Source organism: Haemaphysalis longicornis, unplaced genomic scaffold (genome assembly GCF_048455015.1).
Source record: "Haemaphysalis longicornis isolate Haplotype H1 unplaced genomic scaffold, Haemaphysalis longicornis Haplotype H1 scaffold_12, whole genome shotgun sequence".
NCBI lineage: Eukaryota > Metazoa > Arthropoda > Arachnida > Ixodida > Ixodidae > Haemaphysalis > Haemaphysalis longicornis.
Genome location: NW_027526225.1, coordinates 77,722,000 through 77,739,588, shown reverse-complemented (window position 1 = coordinate 77,739,588; position 17,589 = coordinate 77,722,000). Strand labels below are relative to the sequence as shown.

The 17,589-nt window shown below is 47.8% G+C and overlaps 1 protein-coding gene across 1 annotated transcript in view; it reads right to left on the bottom strand.

The window, feature by feature from the left end:
- The window catches only part of LOC144162826 (uncharacterized), a 136,573-nt gene extending 119,389 nt beyond the window's left edge, over positions 1 to 17,184 (bottom strand). The window contains exon 1 of the mRNA XM_077693491.1: positions 16,988 to 17,184. The gene's annotated coding sequence lies outside the window, so the exon portion shown is untranslated. The remainder of the gene's footprint in view (positions 1 to 16,987) is intronic.
- Between the last annotated feature and the right edge of the window lie 405 nt (positions 17,185 to 17,589).

Here is a 17,589-nt window from a genome sequence, read left to right as displayed (position 1 = left end):
AAACTCCGTCGACGTGGGTAATTCGAAAAGGACAAAACTCCGAATTACGCCCTGCGTTACACTCCGAGCAACTGTGCCTAGAAACAGTCTACTTGTTTTCGTTTATTTAAAGAAGACAGCGTTGCTTATAGGTAAATTAGTCAAAGCACCAGGATATATTATATACTAAAACCAGTAGCAGATAACAGCCTGCAAAACTAGCATATTGTCGCCTATTAGAAATACGCAATTGTTGCAATAGGTTGAACATTGAAGGCGACCAGATCGGTGAAGTTGCCCGGGCTCTTCCGAAGGAGCTTAAGCAGCGGGTTTCAGAAGCCAGCGATCAATATCGCGATCATAATGGCTCCAAAAACCTCGTAATGCTCCTTCGCCGTCATTTAGCCCTGCTCCGCATGAAGGGGGGGGGGGGGGGGGGCGCAAGAGACTGGTTACTACGGGTTACGTCATCACCGTTACCTTTTGTCGCCGGTGTTATAGAACATGTGACAACATAACAATTAAAAGTAATGCAGGCAAATAACCAGGTGGTGCCTAGGTAAGCAGTACGACTGCAGCGGCGGAACAGTTGTGCATGAGTTGGATTCACAGTAAAGACAACGCAGGCATTGTATTTTCAAGACCTAAGCTGACAACGCCCTCGCACGCACGCACACACGCACGCGCAAAAAAACTTTTTTTTAAGATTGGGCGAGTTCCGGTAACAAAATTTCTTCCTTAAAAGAGAGCAGCTTACATGACATTTGGTGCGGAAAAATACTAGTTTTCTAAATGTTTCTGCCAAGCGTTAGAGGCGAAGAAGACGGTTGGCTTTGCCGTGGCGCACGTTATTTCAACTCCTGCACATGGCTTGTCTTTCTCTGTAGCTTTTTTGCACAACAACAGAGCAGTGCAAGAAAGCCAGACATACGACGCTTGCCCCCCCCCCCCCTCTCCCTCTACACCATAGGACCCCACACCGTCTACAAAAGTCCAGTGGTGGCCGTTTGTACCTTTATACTTCAGCATACACTGGACTCAACCTCTTTGGTGGATTTTTCACTGTGGGTAAATGTCTAACAGTAAAGCAGGCCTACCGAGACAAATTCGATCTGCTGGTAAGCAATCGATCTAACTGGCTTATTAGAGCAGAACGAAGGGTACCTTATTGGTTAATCTTCGCTCCCACCTCTCTCTTTTGGAATTCGAATTCTTCTCTTCTCCTTCCCATTATAATCCTCCAAATGCCCTAGACGCTGTCGACCCGAGGGGTCCGTCTATACGTGAATGGTGGGTGTAATTTTATGATAAAGGGTGTAAAGCATAAAAAAAATATGGCAGAATGACGGGAGGAGGAAATGATGACCCTGTATAAACTTGCTTCACCGGAAATATACGGCGTTGTGTACGCGAAACAGGCGTCATGTGAGCGCTCATACGGAAAAATTGAGACTGTGAAGGTAGTAGCAGTAGTGCTAAAATTTATTGAATGGGATGGCGCGAGGCCTAGTTGGGAAAGGAAAGGTAGGAAGGGGTTACGTGTGGGTCACCCTTGAAGCCTCGCAGGCGAAACACCCCAGTGAACTAAATATCTCTTGGGCGTCCGTCGGATAGCGGCCGTAAACAATCTTCCGAAACCACAACCGACACTGTAGAAGAACGACGGCCTCTGCGTGACAATTTCTCACTTTTCAAGATCAAAGACCAAAAAGGATTATTAAAAAGCTGAGCTGCAAATTCGGTCACCCGGTCCGGTCGTCCTTTTTGCATCGAGGATAACTCCCTGTGAGGTACAGCAGCGTAACAACGAAGTTACCCAATCCAACTGCTACAGGTACACGGGCACGGCTCTCGCGTCGACTCCCACATGGCGGCCTCAGCGCAGTTCTTCGCTCCGCCGCGGCAGCGCTCTCACGACAGCAAGGTCGCTCGACCTCCGAGACCAACGCCGCGGGCTTCGTCGTGATAATGACCGCTCGTGCCGCTGCTGCAGGCGCGAGAGTTTGCCAGGGTCGAGCGAGAAGCCAACGCTCCCACCTTCGAGTCGCTGAGGGCTGGTCAAACACCCTTGAGACAAGCATGCCTCATCTACGTACAAGCGTACCATTACCCGCGTCCACGTCTTCAGTCCTTCTTAGCGAACAAAATGAAAGAGATGTATTTTCGATTTGTAGCCCTGTTTCAAACGACTTTGCCAGAGAAAACGGTACATCTTGTCAATACAGAGGCTTTTCTCTGTCTACACGGGGTGATTGGCACCCAGAGTATATATATCGCAATGTTCGTGCACATTGATGTGGACGAACGGCGACGACTTGTGCAGCCGTTCGCCACTAGCGCGGCGAACACTGTTCGTGTTCTTTTTGGGAGCGTTTCTTTCTTTGTTGCCACCAGCCGAACGGTAAGGGATATACGCGTTTATTCTCCGTTCGGCGTTGGGTTTCGCGCACGTAGCGGTATAAAAATACACCCGCGACTGGCACGAGTTGCCGCCTCTTAAAGGTCCGCTGCAGGCGCGCACGTGAATAATATAATCGCGCCTGACCCGTACGTGAAAACGGCGCCGCCGAATAAATAACCGCTCTCCACGTAGGAAAATATTTTTTTTTATTTTGTTTGTCTTTCGAGGCGCATAGAATTTCGTATAGTTGCCGCGGTGCGCGTCTGGAAAACGGCGGGGGGGTCTGGAGATAGCAGACGACGCGTAACTCCTCTACCGTCGTCTGCGAGTTTTCTGCATCGTCTGCGAGAGCTCGCGAACAGAAGGTGCGCTTTTACGTAACACAGACGATACGGCGGGAGTGGTTTGATAATTAGGTTTAAATAGACGAGACAGTTACGACGGTGTATTATGTTACTCCAAGGAAAGAGAAAGGAGCGAATGAGAGCGAGTTTATCTATAATTGGGTCCGGGCTATTATCTAAACCGGAAGAAGGTCTTTACATTCCTGGCCGCACGCGTGCGGACCGGACCACCCACGACAGTTACAGACTTGGCCTAAGTGTTACTAGGGGCGTAACCGTCGCCATCGAAAGTTGACCGTACTCTTTTGATCTGTAGTTTACGATTACAGCGGGCTCTTTTTCATTGCAAGCCTTGTTTGGCACTGTAGTATACGGGTACTCCCTCCGGGACGGAAAATTGCTTCCTGAATACTCTGTCTACAAACAAGGCGTTCCGGTTGTGAAATAAACTGAGGCACAATTAATAATTAAACTTTAATCAGGTAAATTTTAGAGTTATTAAAGCCTCTGTTGAGCTTTATCATACAATACTATGGTACAATAAACCTTCGTTATAACAAAGTAATGTTCCAGCGGCTACCACCAAATTTTGACATCAAGGGTAACGAGGCCGCTGATAGGATGACACGAAATGCTGTGTCATTTTAAACCAAGTGTGAAAGTTGTCTCCCGTGGCTACGGGATCGTCTTCAGACGGGCAGTTAGCGACCACTTTAGGTATTTTCGTGCTCACCAAGATAAACCAACTGTGTCACGAAGGGACGAACTAGAGCAAATGCAACTTGTACCGCATCCGAGCATGCTACGCGAAGACTGAAGTTCAACGATTCAAGCTGAACATTGTGCGATCACCTCTCCGCACATCATGTGCGTTGGTAGTAGGTGCAAAACAATACGTAATGTGCAGCCTACGGTAAGCTTTGGAGCACACTACATTGTTTTCGGGGTGGAGGAAGAGGAAGGACTTTTATTCCAGAGCATGTAAGCACGTTCCCGGCGATGCGCAAGTTGGCATCCTGCGAGTGTTGTCAGCCCCACGCTACTGTGGTCCACGTCGTCTTCCCAGTGGGGACTTTGTAGAGAGGTATCGGGACTCCTTACTAGCTTCTTTGGGACAGTCGACTCGCGAAGTCACGGTGAAGGAGCCATATAATTTGTCGCATCGGGTGCTTGCAGGTGAGGCACTTGAAGGCATATTGCGCAAGGCCAATACCGCCTGATCCATCTACACCCACAATAAACCAACCAATCAGGGACAGGAAACCGGCTTCGTTGTACGCGATATGTCGTCAAAAACGGAGATGGTTTCCTTTCCATGCACCACAATAGGGACCACAAAATGCTTCGAATAAATCGGCATTTTGAATAAAGCGATTTTGTTTATATTATCCAAAAAAAATCTGTCCGTGCTTCTTCAGGCCACATCTTCGTCGTCAGAATCCTTCTCCTCATAAGGGTAAAATGCTGCTTCCGTCTTAATTAGCAACGACCCACGCGAAACGAGACGCTCGCCAGTACCATCGACGAACAGAAGCCAGGCCAAAAAGATTTTATGGCTTTGCGGCTACAACTGAATTACCTCGTGCGATAAAATTTCCATACTTTGCCCTTAGCGGAAACTGTCTATTCCTTCAAATCAGTGATGCATAGTCGGCAGGAGCAGAACAACCTGAGCCGATAATTAGCAGCAGCACAAGAAAAGCAGCGGGCACAACGTGATGCATTGCGGCACACCATCGTGAGCAAAGAATACTCAACGAGATGTAACACGAACCTGACCTAACTCCATTCGTTTCCTTCTCTAGGCCTTCGACGTATCTCTTCAGAGCTTCGGTGCGCTGCCTCAATAAAGACATCCATTTGGCAAAACACGAGATTTTCTTTCTGTGAAGAAAAATGACTGGAGGAAAGAAGCGATTTGGCCGCGGGTCTGATCAGTTTCCCCTATCGGTAGGCCCTACGGCGGTGTCGTACAGGTAGGACCTGAGCATGCTGTTGTTGATGCGACACCCGCTTGCATTTATTGCGTTCATAACATTTCCGTGTTGTTATAAAAGCTCGGAGATTTTGAACAGCTGCCGTGTTTGTACACTATTGACGCTACTTCTACTCCCGTCAAGAACGGTTGAGTCAACAGGTGTTTCAAGCTTGGTCGGCCTCGTGTTAGCATAAAAATAAAAAAAGTTGGTGGGTATACGTGCGTGCGTGCGGGTGTGCACACTGTATGTTTGTGTGTCTAAGCGATACATATATATATATATATATATATATATATATATATATATATATATAGCGATGAATAAGTTCCGGGATTCGGTTTCAAAAATACACGAGAGGGTAGACACACGTATGAAAACGATGATCGAACTAACGTTTCGACCGGGGTCCGGTCTTCGTCAGAGTAATCAGGTTTACTCTGACGAAGACCGGACCCCGGTCGAAACGTTAGTTCGATCATCGTTTTCATACGTGTGTCTACCCTCTCGTGTATATATATATATATATATATAGTAAGGAAATGGGGGGCTCGTTGAGGAAATACAGAAAGATAGGTCAGCAGTCTACGACGCCAAAGGAGGCATAGGGGTGTGGTTAGGCTGGGTTCGAAAGGCGTGGGTTCGGTCCCCACTCTGGGCGCGTGCTTTTCTTTCTTTCTTCTGCATATTTAAAAAAAAATGTTCACTTCAGTAACCGTAGTAAAAAAGAAAAGAGCCTAACCACACCCCTATGCCTCCTTTGGCGTCGTAGACTGGTGACCTATCTTTCTGTATATATATATATATATATATATATATATATATATATATATATATATATATATATATATATATATATATATATATATATATATATATATATATAAGGAGAAAGAAAGAGAAAGATAAAACAAAGCGCGCAGAAATAGTAAAAGTAAAGAGTCGGATACACAGCAAGAACAATAACAAAGAAGGTTTACTTACGTATGGTGGCAACGGGACTTGCCTTCATCAGAGTACAGTTACATGATTTTGCTGTCACAAAACATTCTCCGGTCCGAAACACCGAAACATCTTCCGATCCTTCTCACAGGTTTCTGCAAATTTATATAAGAAATGTGTTGCGAATGTTTGTGACAGCAAAATCATGTAACTGTACTCTGATATATATGTACTCTGATATATATATATATATATATATATATATATATATATATATATATATATATATATAGCGAATCAGAATGGGAAATGAGGGGCCGTTAAATTAAGACAAACATAAGGGTTGGCGGTCAAGAAAACCTCGGAAAGCAAAGGGGAGGATGTGGCAGGTCATTGAAACAGATAAAGCATTTCGAAAGACAGAAAGTGGAGAAAAAATGCCTATATACATATATATCTATATATATATATATATATATATATATGTATAGGAAGCCAACGAAAGTAAACGAGAAAATCGGGAAAATGCAGTACGTCATTACGTCATTTATTATCCTTGAGACTAATACAGTTTTTTGAGCGAAAGAAAGAAAGTGGAGAAAAACATGCCCGCCGGGTGGTATCCGAACCCACGACCTCCAGAATACGCGTCTGGTGCGACGACCACTACGCTACCGGCGGGGCTGCGGGAGCACAGCCCCGCCGGTAGTGTAGTGGTCATCACACCAGACGCGTGTTTCTCGGTATTTATGTTAAGGTAAGTATTTTTTTGCGCTTGGGGGTGGTAGCCAGCGCCACCCCTGCTACTCGGGGAGAAAGGAACCTTCTTTTTTAACCCCCGGGCCGTGACTCGAGCGTCTACGACATGTCGAGAGCGGTCGACCGGCGTTGAACCCTCTTAATCTATCTGCATGGACCAAAGTGTGGTAACACGGTCGACGCGATGTGGAGAGGGCAAAGCCTCGCGAGGACGTGTGAAAAGAGAATTTATTACAAAACCACATATCAGCGCGCAGCGACTAGTGGTACCAGCGCTGCCCTAAAAACAGAAAAAAAAGAAACCAATCAGTTTCGAAGTACTCCGAACAGTCAACACTTTGCACAACAAATGTCTGCGGTGGTGAAACAAGCTACTGCGAAATCAATCCACAGAAAGTTCACAGCTGTTAACAGGAAGAGTTCAGAAGCTAGCTGAAACTCAATACGGTACAGTAGTCACGCTCAGGGTGTTGTTCCTTACCACTATGAAGCGCGTGGACCAGCGTAACAGGAAGGCTTCTTCACCTAGAGTTGCCAACTCATTTTCTAAGTGACTCGTAAGGATCGACCGTACACGCCACAGCAGTGGAAACATCGCCCGTTGCGGGCGGGCGCGAAGACATGCGGCACCACGATTTTGCCACCATACAAAAGCACCAGCACACATAAGGAAGTTTACCAACACGTCATTTGAACGGAGGGCGACAGGGAACGCCAAGCACGCCGACAGCAAGTTGAAAGGATGCTTGAACGAGACGGGTATACAGGCAAGCCTTGCCTAATCTACTAAATCTGGTTGCAATGTTAATACTTGTCAAGGCTGTTGAACAAAAAGAAAACATTGGGCAATTTGAGGCAGTACATCAATCCATAAGTGATGGTTGCATCGTTCTTTTAACTAAAAATGCATGGCTGCTTGTTTTTTACACGAGCAAATAAAAGAATACGCCGGAGAGAAAAAAGCGCTCGCGGCGCCCACTCGAGGAAGTGTTTCAAGTTCAGATACTGTAGACGGCGTGAGCTGTGGAATACGGCAAAAATGAATTGGCACGAATGGGAATCGATCTGCTGACTCAGACGATCTAACAAAGCTTATCCTTGGAATTAGGGAGTGCCAGGCAGCTTCGCTGATAACATCAGCATTCGCACCGTTAAGTCAGCGTGATGATTTTTAAAAATAATTAGGTCAGAAGTAATTTAGATAATTGATTAATAAATTATTAGGATTGATTAGGTAAGAATTGATTAAGATAATTGTCAGGGATAGTTTTTAGGTAATTAAGTCAGAAGCTGGGATCATTTTTGTTCTAACACCTATCCTCACTGAACATATACTCCATGCCATCTACCCAACAACATACACATTGACTTGTAAACACTGGCCCACACCCAAAACTCCCTACCATAGGGTCTGGGAGTGCCGATAGTTAGCATAACTGACCTAGCAAACACCGCTCTGGAGCAGTGGGATGACCAGCTGACCAGCTCACGCCCTCAAGTTCAGCAACGACTAGTGGACAGGGCCCGCCGGAAAGCCAAGGACCAAGCCTTCCTGGACTATGGAGGCCTCCTACAAAGGAACTCGTACAGTAAAATAAATGTTTATTCCTTCTGCTTTACCCCGCAACGCGTTTCATAAAACACACAGATCCAAGGCTTTCGCCCTAAACGTTCCAATTTGACAGCAAAAGAAACGAAGAGAGTCGCTGGCCTTGACTGAGTGCGGCCCCTGTACGCGGGGTTCTAGCCACAAGGGAAGTGCGGGGCGATCTAGGAACTTAAGGGCCCGCAGAGACGACAAGCGGTACTGCTGACAAACGTTCACTGCATTCGTTCCCACCTTTCGGACGAGCCGCTCCCAATACACATTTGAGGTTGCCAGGAAAAATTTCTCCCACCTCCCCTCGCGGGAACCCCTGTGTAGATGCGACGCATAGTGGGTTCCGTTGTTGTTTCCGTTAGGTCGATTCTCCCATCGCGTGAAACGTGCCGTGAACGCCCTGCCGCGGCTATGACGCAACACAATCCAACACAATCCACTTTAATCCAATCGAATCCAATCCAATGCCCCTCGCGAGAGTGTGTTCGCTATCGGAGAGGAGAGGTGGTGAGCGGCGGAGAGCGCAGCTCGCGCGGCGAGTAGAATGGGGGAGGGGTGTGGACGGACAACAACAACGCCGTATGGAGGGACAAGGCGAGTGAATGAGATGCAGTCGCATCTAAAAGGGCCCTGGTGGCTGCAGAAGCACACGAAATATCAAGGAAAGAATTAACGAATTGATGGCTCGCGACAATGTTTCATCTTTTGTATTTCCCGGGGGCCTACTGAGAAGATAGAGAACTGGTAGCTTATTTTATGGCCTGTTTTCTTGCGCGCGTTTGGTTTCCTGTAGCGCAGGAATACAGTGTCCTGAAAAGACACGAGGAAGAGATGAAGGCGCACGCTTGCTGTTCTCCTGTATGTTTGCATTTCAGCAGCGGGAGAGGGACTCTCTTTCTGAATAACTAGTGTATTTTCGCAAAACAATTTCCTTCTATTACAGTTAATATTACCGGATTTTTATATTATTATCTCTTATTATACTGTATATATTGTTATTTCATATAACTTCCGTTACCTCGATCTCGCATGTCTCGAAGTATCGGTTACCGTAATTACCCGATTCTAACGCGCCCCCGATTCTAACGCGCACCCTATTTTCCAAGCACAAAACCGAACAAACTTGCACCTCCGATTGTAAAGCGCGCGGAACTTTGTGAACAAAAAAAAAAAAAAAAAACGAATGCGAGAGAAACGGGCGATTTATTTCCTGAAGTAATCTCACGCATCTCACTCCTCGTCGCTCTCCGAGAGCTCCTTGTCGCTTTCCGCTGACCACAACATCTCGTCCTCGGTGCCATCAAGCGCGTTCGCGGTGCCACACTTCTGAATGAATGTTCAACCATGGTCGACGGGTTTGTGGCCCACGCCTCGCACGCCCATCCCGCGAGCTTCTCCAGAGGCGCACGCTTCAGCGAACCGCTCGTTGTGAGCGCGTGGAAGCCGCTCGTAAGCCGTGGAAGCAGCGCACCTTCATTTCAGCTGCTCCCATTGCTGTTATCAAGTGCGCTAGTGGAATAATTTTCGATTTGTGTGAACGCCGATAGAAAACTCTAGACGCTTAGATTCGAAAAATCGTTGGTAAAAGCTTTGGCGCCATCTTGAGATGGCGATGGCGATGGGTGGGATGAAATTTCAGCTGTTTCTGCAGTTTCGGTTTCCTATCCGATTCTAACGCGCATGCGAAATTTCGGCCTGTTTTTCCGGAAAAAAAAGTGCGCGTTAGAATCGGGTAATTACGGTAAGTCGAACATTTCTCTCTTCGTGCATTTACCTCCCATGGGTGCTATGTATTTGCTCCCCGCCCCCCTTCCCCCCCCCCCCCCCCCCCCGCCCCTTATCTCGAAACGTTTTTTCGGGGGACCACGGATATCTCGAAATGCTGGAAGAGAGGACGCAAGGCATACGTCCGCTACAGGCAGCCGATAAGGTCTCTGTTTGAACGCTTAGCTCTCACTCCGCACCCAAGGTGATCGTGAACGGCAAATTTACGCAAAGCACGCGCTGTACGAGGCCGATGTCCCTGTTACCGGAGCGCTGCCCGACGCGTACATCGTTGAGATAGCTGTTGACAACACAGTTGATCATGCAGACGACGAGGAGCCTCGCGAAGTGCCTAAACCGGCCGAAACAAAGAAACATGCTGCGTCTACTTGCAACAAGGTAGAATCTAGCGGCGGCGACGTAAGCATACGATCTTGGGCAGTATTCCCATGTTTTGTCCCTTTTGTGTCCCTTTTAAAAGTGTCCCTTTTGAGCGAGCCCTGATTGGCTAAAAGCGAACACCCGGATGTGACGCCTTATAAGCACGGTGGAGCTATGAGCCGTGGCTACTCGGAGCAGACGATTTGGAGCAGACGATTTTTCGTCGCGTTATTGTTGGTTCGCTCGCGGAACAAAAAAACACATGAAAGATACTCTGATACGGTTTCACTTCTTTAAAATGCGTTTGCAAGAACAGTTACGGTATTTGAATCAAAGGCCCACTGCTTAACCGGAAGTACGTCACGATGAAGGGGACGCAAAAGGGACGTTTTCAAAGGGGACAGTTACGAGAATACCGCCCCTGTTGAGCAGCTCGAGAAAGCCTTCCTGGGACCAGATGCTAATGCGAAACAGGCGAGCCTGACCCGGTTCTTTCTTCTGTAATAATAAAAATTCGTTCTTCCCACGGAAGCCCCTTTGTGCAGTGGAGCTTTTCTTATCTTCAGTAGCACTTATTTCAATTAGCTGGCCACAAATTTTCAGCATTTCGCTTAACTCGAAACTCCGCTTATCTTGAAAATTTCTGTGGATTTTGCGACTTTGAGTTAACGAGCGACTACTGTATATTCATAACAGGTTTCTGTTCTCACGTTTAAGCAATATTAGATTGTTACGCTTCCATGCAACTATACGATATAGAGAGAGATCAAATATTGTCTAATAGAGCATCTAGCTGTGCACGCTGATGCGTCAAAACCGGGGATCACTCGTGTCACATGACTCACTACCGGGCAATATACTTGTGTATGTGCGTGTTTGTGGGCACTGCATGTTTGCGTGCATAACAAAGTCGCAATTTTTTGTTACTTGTTATCAATACTACCTGTTTTTTATTTACTTTGTGTGATATCGCAGCTTCCTTGTTTTTTATTCTTTCTTCCCTTTTTTCACAGAGCAGTGGGAGGTCCAGCCGTCCAGCCCCCACCCGAAACATCAGCTTCAGCTGATCTCCTGCTGACTGCACTGCCCAGGACGTCTCTAGGACGTCTCTAGGACGTCCTCCGCGCGAGAGTGAACGGCTCCATCACCCGTTTTGCTCAAGCAACACGTCCATTCCTCCTCCCTGGTTGATTGATTGATTAAATAATTGATTGATTGATTGATTGATTGATTGATTGATTGATTGATTGATTGATTGATTGATTGATTGATTGATTGATTGATTGATTGATTGATTGATTGATTGATTGATTGATTGATTGATTGATTGATTGATTGGAATCGTGCTCTTATCCCCACGTAACAGCAATTCTGAAGGCAGGCACTGTACGAGATTTCGGCGCACGTTAACGATCCCCAGGTGGTCAAAATTAATCCGGAGCCCTCCACTACGGCGCGCCTCATCGCCTGCGTTGCGTCGGCGCGTTAAACCCTAAAATCAATCAATCAATGAAGGCAGGCACTCTGAACAGCCGTGGAAGTTTTGGTTCCGATGTTAGGGGTAGTGTCGCTGGATTTGCCGCATGGGTAGACAGGCATTTTATCGGTTTCACAGTGCATGGAACTCATTTTTAGGTAACAGGGTTGCCAGTACGCCTTTCTACCGGGTAGGAACTGCACGTCACGTGTTGTCATGCCGCAACGTACGAGAATATTTCGCGGGTATCAACATCTCATAAATACTTAGCGTGTTCTAAGAACAATGAGTAACTCTAGGTTCCAAGCATTCGGCGAATGCCATAAGTTCACCAGACTGACTACGAACGTCGGTATTAAAACCTTTCATCATCTGCAAGACGGGACCAAGTTAAGTATGTGAAAATCACTATGGGGTTAACTAGCCAGGCTAGGCAAGAAGGCGGGACAATGCAAACCGTGACAACGAGACCAAAAATCTTTCCATTCCGCTTTAGTTCTGGACATCTAAGTGAAGTTTTTTTTTATTTTCGTTCTCCTTTCTTCTTGTCATAGTTCGAATATTGTTCCCCTGAAGTTTCTTCCAAGCAAGCTTTCAGGTTTGTACACGTCAGCCGCCGTCTAGGTTAGTGGCGGAGACAAGAGCCACAAATATACCACTTGGACACTGTTTTTCAAACTCGGCCATTGGAATACCGTTCGACTCCAGCGCGATCGGCTTCCTGTACGCAACGACCGCAAACGCTATTGAAGGAAACACTCGCACGGCTTCGCGCGAAGGGCGGAAAAACGCCTCCGCACCCCTGCTCCGTTACAGAGGGCATTCTTCTCATTCCGTCGGAAGCCGAAAAACGCCGAAGATATGAGGAAGCCGAAAACGAGACGGACTCCTCCTGCTTTCCGCCTGAGAAACGCGCAGACGAACAATGTGCGAAACGAAACGGCCAGCGAACGAAAAAAAAAAAAAAAAACGATGCTCCGGCGGAGAGCAGGGAGGGAAAGCCGAAACGTCCTCCCTCGGCGGCTAACGCGAGCGCTGTTCCGCCCATAAGAAACCGTAGCAGAAAGCAACCAACAAGAGGCCGGAGAACAGAAAAAAAAAAGAAGAAAGGAAGGAAAAGAATGCGCGTTGCATTGTATGCACGGTCCGGATGCACGCAGTTATACGAGGAGGCGATAGCATCGTAGCCGATGCGCAATCCAGACTGCCTGGACGGACTCGCAGAGGAGCAGGAACAAAAGCGCTTGAGGGGAGGAGGCGGTCGCCTCTGGAGACAATGGAGTTCTTGCGGCAGTGCGGTGCGTAAGAGCTGGAGGTGAGGGGGGAGGGAGAGGGAGAGGGAAAGGGGTAAGGAACGCGTGCTAGTAGGCAAATACTCTAAACGGCTGAAGGAACGCGCTATCAAACGAGAGAGAGAGAGAGAGAGAGAGAGAGAGAGAGAGAGAGAGAGAGAGAGAGAGAGAGAGAGAGAGAGAGAGGAAGTCTGGGGAAACAACAGTCTAGGAGAGGTGGGAGACATAGAGAGAAAGAAGGTGTAGGATCTAAGAGGGGCGAGGAACGGGAAAGCGCAACACCTGAACTCTTACGGAAAGCCAAGTGCCATCGTACGATGCCAACATTAGGGACTTGCATTATTCAGGCACTTTAGATCCAGTGTCCTCGGCGGGAAATGTGCCTGTGGAACGGGTGAAAAGTACCCCTAACGTCTTATCAGGGAGTGACAGCAGAGGGGAAGCATTCCTCAGGCCTTATATACCTAGATGGCGTTTGCGTAAAAGGTGAGAGGTTGCGCGGCAAGGGCAGGAGCCCAGAGAAGGGATGCGTTGTATATGCATGCGGTGTGATGCAGAGCCACGCAGCGTAGTAGCGTCGTCGGCGCAACAATCGCCGCCGAAGAGGTTGAGCCGCTGCCGGGTCGGAGGTCAGGCGTGCGTGACGGCTGGCCGTAGACGTCCGAGCGGGGGCAATTCGAGGAGAGCAAAGCGACCGCGCATGCCTTCAAGATGCGCCGCTCGGAACCACTGGAACAATTTGAAAATGGTCTCCGCTGTTAGCGGTTCCTGCTGCAAGTTATACCTGCACTACGCGGAAACTTTCAATTGACAGTACAGTCTGGGGACTTTGAGACTCTCAATGGGGCTACAGTCATCGACTTGATAATGGGCAGGTGACTTGGCGGCATTTTGCTGTGAATCGTGTAGAAAGTGCGATCGGCAGTTCACTTGATATACAAATGGCTCGACGGTCTTTCAGACACCCGTGTATCCAAGGTATCGGGCTTTCTCGACCACATGGGTGCTCATCTTCGTCGAGTTCACGCTGAAAGTGCTTAACGTGGGCACATGCGTACGCTCAAGTCCAGCCTTTGCGATGCTGTTCCAAGTACGACGTTCTACCAAGGGTCTCTTGTTCATTTCCAGCAGCGCTAGTTATCCTTCCGCATCTGCCAGAGTAAGTATAACGAAATCTTGAAATCCACAGAGATTATCCTGTTTATTGTCCCTTCCGCACTACCAGAAAGTTCAGAATGCGAAGCAGGGTTGGTTTACTTACCTAACCAACGTACACGTGCCGTCATAAGTTATTTGAACAAGGATTGGTGAATATCACAAAATATTTGTTTTGCCGGCTTTATAACAGCCATCATCGGTGTACACGAAGCTTTTTTTTTCTATTAGGGAGGGCTTCTTTAAACACACGCCAATGCAGCCAGGGAGCTTCCGGAAGAAGAAATTCCTGTAAGTTTACGAGAACATGCTCCAATTACATTTGACGGCACCTGTAACTAAACCTCATTATAACGAAGCCCTCAGGACAAGAAGCTGATTTTTGTCATAAGTGGAACTTCGTTAAAAACGGGTTTATTTACTTTCCTTGAACTTCATTTAAAGCCCTGCAAAAGCTAAAATACATCGATTTCGTTACAACGACGATTTGGGTCGACTGTATATTATGCCAAGAGAATAATCGAAGACGTGTACAATTTTAGCCTCGACTGGAGCGATATATTAATAGCTGAAATTATTGGCTAGTTGAAACTGACTATACTGGTGGTTGATTGAAACTGATAATAGGTGGAGCTACAATCAGCGGAGCACTGACGGCAATCATCGATTAGCATACTCCAGGGAAAACTGCGCCAAGTAGTAATCGATCAATTTTCATTGCCTCACTCCATGACTGTGCAGCATACTGCAACCCTTGGTATCCCTTCATCAATCGACCGGTGGATGACAGATGATCGATCGATGCCCGCACGAAACCGAAATCGCATACGCTCGTTTATATGCGGCACGTATGCACTGTTAATTATCAACACCAATAAATGGCTCTAAAATCTTGTTACCACCGCGTCACGGGCTGAGCCAGTCGACTGTACATTTAATCATGGTCCGGGCTCGTGTATATGCGTTTCCTAGTCAGTACAGCCAGCTAGCTATCCACGAAGCTTGCTTATGGGGGTTATACCACAGCATAAAAAAAACCATTCAAAACCACCCGAACTGGAATAAATAACATTCAAAGCGGACCTGCGATGGCTGAAAACCACGGTATAGAAAAATATTCAACAGAAATAGCTGAAACCGACCTAGAAGGGGAAAACCCGCAAAAACTTACAAGAAGCAGTAGCTGAAACTGACCAAAAGGCAACGAAAATACCCGAAATCCCATTTATAATGCATAAAGATGTCATAAATTGTTCATATGCGTGATAACAAATGTTAATATTCTAATATGACAAACCCTTGAAAGAGAAAAACAAAGCGGTAACGGGACTTAAACCCGGGTTAGGATGTTCGCTTCGCAGGGGCAGAACTACTACGCTACGAGACCAAGCGGTTCTGAGCGATTAAATTGAGGGCCACATGCACGTGGACATAGCTTCAAACATGCCCCTAGATGGCGCCATGCGTCGCTTGGCTGTGCTGACTAGGAAACGCCTATACGCAGCCTGGAGGGCGGCATTAACAAGTTAGGGTTAACTTCTCCGATCAAAGAGTGGGTAACACAAACTAAGATTTAAAGTGATCGGTATGTCCATACACTTGCAAGGTGTGCTTGTGTGCTTGCGTGTGCGTGTGAGCGTGTGTGTGCGTGTGTATGTGTGTGTTGTAGAACGTTGCAAGTCAGTGGAGGAATTCATACACCGTAGACATCAAACAGGGTGATGATGATGATATAATTTGGGGTGATTATGATATCACAAAGAGAAGTATTTGTCCGTCCTCTCCGCCAAACACCAGCCGTCCAAGATAACGACGACGAGGATGACCGTAGCGATGGCTGACGGCGGAAATTTCACCATCAGGATTAACCGGATTAACTATAATGATGTCGATTACAAGGCGTCATTGTGTACCTACGTATGGGCGGTAAACCTTTGCTTAGAGCAGCAAAAGACACCCTATTCGATGACACCGAACCACCGCAGCGGTGGTTCTTGCGGCTTTCTCAAAATTATCCATTGCGCAATCCTGGGACTGTTTTTTGGTGATTGAGATGGTGAAAGTGGGGAATAAATTGTTGGTAAGTGTGCTTGGGGAGAAAGAAGAACTCAGAAGGGATGAATGGCCGTGTTGAACAAGATCTCAATTGTATGTCACGTGACTACTGCCACCGGGCTGAACTGAGTATTCGAGTTTGCTCAATGTTCCTTCTCGCCGAACATAGCTAGAGAAAGTGTTCGCTGCAAAAGAAGTTTTTTTTTTCTTTTCTGCTGAATCATCGAGAAAACTTGAAATAAACTCAGTTTCAGTCAAGGTAAGGGCGGAAAATACTATTAAACCACCGCAGTATAAAACGCAGGTTAAGACCCCTAGTGAAATTTCGAAGACCAATTAGCGAACGCTGCTGCATTGCCGAGTACAGCAGCTCAACTCAGCGCCTTACATACAGCGGGCAGGTAATGAGGTAAAAAAAGCGCGAGTCATTTTTAACCGACACCAACATGCAATAAAACCAGGCTGGCAAGTTGATGTCTTCACGGGTCCTTCGTGCACGAGCGCACACGTCGATGGCCGCTTGTACGTGCTACTGTACTTCATGCGAGAAGGTAGACGACACCACCCGTATACGCGCTAATTATCCTGCTTCTCGGCCGCCACGACTTCATTATCGGCAGCAGAAAAATGGTATTCTCGGTGTGCCCCACCGCGACTCGTGCAGACGACAGCATACTGACCGTCTGCAGGAAGACGAAAGATTGCAGACGACTGCACGAAAAGATGCAGACGAAAGCTGCGTTACTACAGCGCAGAATACGTTGTCGGAGACCCGTTACGTATACACTAAATCTGACAGAACGTAACCGTGGTTCGTTCGCAGACGACAGTATCCCCAACAGCAGACGACGCACGAGCTCACCTTCAAAGGCGCTGCGGTGGCATTCCAAATCGTCTGCTGCCCTCCTGTCGTCTGCGGTGGCCGGGATGAACGGACGTTATCCTCACGGCGAAGCCTTTTTGCAGCCACGGGGTCCCCGTTCTGTGGTCCGCCGGCGGCCCACGGACGGACGTACGAGCGTACGCACGGGTCGAGGCGGACGTAGCCGAACGGCTGCACTGGCCCGGTAGGAGACGAGGAGGGTGAAAGAGACGGTGGGGAGGGGAGGAGAGCCAAACAACGACGGCGAGAGAAGGAAAGAAGTAAAAGAAGAGCAGCAGGAGAGAGACGACGATGAGAAGATCGAGAAGCGGCGGGCGAAGAAAGAGCAGCCCTTCTTCACCACGTAACGCGGAGAGCGGCTGCTGCTGCGTGCGTCGATGCTTCCACCAGCGGGAAAGCGGCGAGCGACCCTCCAACGAGTTCCCGGCTCGGACCAACCTGTTCCGACCAGCTGGTTCGGGCAGGGATGGCAGCTCTTCGCCGTGTTTAAAGGGCCGCCCGTAAGCCGGCTGCTCGGGCAACTAGCGGCCGCGGGAAGGGAGTGCCGGCGTTGTTTGTGTTTGCGTGAGTGCAGTAGGCGA